We start from the raw sequence: 2,767 nt of genomic DNA, 5'->3' as shown, positions 1-2,767 counted from the left end.
TAAATAAATAAATAAATAAATAAATCAAAAAAAAAGTCAACCCATGTGGTGGTAGAAAGCTGTACATTTAATAACGAATTAATACCTTACACAAAGGACCATAGGCAAGTGAGAAAAGCTGGGACCAGTTGAGGTGTCCTTCCAAAAAAGAACACACCAATTGTTCATCCAGTGCCCAAAGGTCAGCCTTTGAAATATGCATACAAGTAACATTATATGGACTCAACAGGTTATATTTAAGAAACTATACATACATACAAATACATATGTATGCAATAACAAAAGAGAGAACATAAATTTGAAGAAGAGTGGGGAGGGAGTTACAGGAGGCTTGGAGGAGGAAAAAGGAAGAGATAAATGTTGTAATGAAATTATAATCTTGGGCTGGAGAGATGGCTCAGTGGTTAAGAGCATTGCCTGCTCTTCCAAAGGTCCTGAGTTCAATTCCCAGCAACCACAAGATGGCTCACAACCATCTGTAATGAGATCTGGTGCCCTCTTCTGGTGTGTAGGCATGCATACATTCTGCAGGCAGAATACTATATACATAATAAACAAATGTTTAAAAAAAAAGAAATTATAATCTTGCCAATACGCCATTTTCTGTACCTGAGTAAATCTTTGCTGCCCTGAATGCTCTGTTTACTTCACGGGCAGTATTCTGCCCACTGTTCACCACCTCAGGGGAACTATGGCCACAGAGTCTACAGTCACTGCTACCATCGCTGGGGAGCTGGTTTCCGCTGACAAAATTGAAGAAGCCCCAGCTCTTTCTACCTCTGCAGATAAAATGGAGAGTCTGGATGTGGCTAGTGAAGCTAAGAAACTTTTAGGATTAGAGCAGAAACATCTGGTAATGGGGAACATTCCATTGCCGGTTAATGCATTCCAGGAAGCAGCTAGTCTTTTAGGTAAGAAGTATGGAGAACCAGCTAATGAATGTGGAGAAGCCTTCTTTTTATGGGAAGTCACTTTTGGAGTTGGCCAGAATAGAGAATGGAGTGTTGGGGAATGCCTTGGGAGGAGTGCATGCAGAAAGGAAGAAGAAAAGACAGAAGATGAAGCTTTGGTTGAAAACAATGATAATGTAGATGAGGAAGCAAGGGAAGAGTTGAGAGAACAGGTTTATGGTGCCATGGGAGAAAAAGAAGCCAAAAAGGCAGAAGGCAAGTCTCTGTCAAAGCCTGAAACTGGCACAGAGCAGGAAAGGGAGGTAAAAAGGGGTGGAAGAGAAGATATGGATATAAGTGAGCCTGCAGAGGAGCTACAGGGAAAAGTTGAATCAACTTCAAACCAGTTAACTGAACCCTCTGGAGAGGCCAAAGAAGCAGCAATACCAGCACTGAATGAAGCTGAGGTCGCTTCTGGGAAGACAGAGCAGGCATCATTGTGTGCTGAGGAAGAAAAATCAGTTTCTGGGGCTTATGTTCAAAATAAAGAATGCAGAGAAACAGTGGATCGGGAGAAGGAGAGGAAATAATAAGCATGGGGGGGAAAAAGCCAAAAGAAACTTCAGAAGATCGGCCTGTTAGGGCTCCAGAAAAGCAGGGCACTGCAATGAAGGGAGAAGCTGAAACAGTAGATGCTGCAGTCAAGTCGGTGGGCGTGGGTGGGGAGGGACCAAAGGATCAGGTAGCTGCCTCTGAGAGTGAATTAGGAATGGCTGTTCTTGAGCAACTGTCAGGGCAAGATGCAGTGTCACCAGCAGTTGCTGCAGAGGCTGGGTCAGATGTCTCTGAGAAGCCAGGGCAGGAGATTACAGTTCTTCTCAACAATGGTTCAGTTGACGGGCCATCAGCCGCAGGAGATCAGACTCCTAGGGAACTGCAGACTCCTGCAGAAAGACTGACCGAGACTAAAGATGGTTCAAGTGTAGAGGAGGTCAAGGCAGAGCTGGTTCCTGAACAGGAAGAAGCTATGCTACCTGTAGAAGAGTCTGCAGCAGCTGGAGATGGGGCTGAGGCCAAGGTCGCCCAGAGGGCCACGGTGAAGGCACCTGAAGACAAATTTAAGATAGCTGCTAATGTAGAGACACAAGAAAGAGACAAACAGATGAAAGAGGGTGAAGAAACTGGAGGCTCAGAGGAAGAAGACAAAGAAAATGACAAGGCTGAAGGAAACACAAATGACACAGTTCTTGAAAATAAGTCTTTTCAAGAAAGTGAAGAGGAGAATACTGGGAACCTAGAGCTTGTCTGGGATGTGCTGGATTTAGCAAAGATCATTTGTAAAAGGTAAGAAACAAAAGAAACCCAGCCTTATGCTGCACAAGCCCATCTTAAACTTGGAGACACTAGTGTTGAATCTGAGAATTATAACCAAGCTATGGAGGAGTTCCAAGCTTGCCTAAGCCTCCAAGAACAATATTTGAAGCCCATGACCATCTCCTTACAGAGACTCACTACCAGTTGGGTTTGGTCTACAGTTACAACTCTCAGTATGATGAGGCAGTGGCACAGTTTGGCAGATCTATTGAAGTCATTGAGAAGAGAATGGCTGTACTAAATGAGCAGATGAATATGAGAAAGGAGTTGAGGAGCTGAAGGAACTGCTACCTGAAATCAGAGAAAAGGTAGAAGATGCAAAGGAGTCTCAGCACAGTGGGAATGAAGCTGAACTGGCCTTGAAAACTCCTCAGGTAGAGAGATCTTCTTCAAGTTTCACTACTGGTGGAGCAGGCACCTCAGTCTCCATGATTTGCCAGTGGAAAACCAACAGACAGTGCTTCCTTGTCAAATTGTGACTGGTATTTCCCATCTTGTCAGAA

General features: G+C 44.2%; 1 protein-coding gene and 1 pseudogene across 1 annotated transcript in view; one reads left to right on the top strand and one right to left on the bottom strand.

Annotated features, from left to right (window-relative positions):
* Window positions 1–2,767, bottom strand: part of Tmem232 (transmembrane protein 232) — a 263,281-nt gene that overhangs the window by 110,089 nt on the left and 150,425 nt on the right. The window lies entirely within an intron of this gene.
* Window positions 692–2,767, top strand: part of LOC102000276 — a 2,350-nt pseudogene continuing 274 nt past the window's right edge.

The sequence above is a fragment of the Microtus ochrogaster genome, linkage group LG4 (genome assembly GCF_000317375.1).
Source record: "Microtus ochrogaster isolate Prairie Vole_2 linkage group LG4, MicOch1.0, whole genome shotgun sequence".
NCBI classification, from domain to species: Eukaryota; Metazoa; Chordata; class Mammalia; order Rodentia; family Cricetidae; genus Microtus; species Microtus ochrogaster.
The sequence above is the reverse complement of the archived record's forward strand: the minus strand, read 5'-3'. Positions and strand labels throughout refer to the sequence as shown.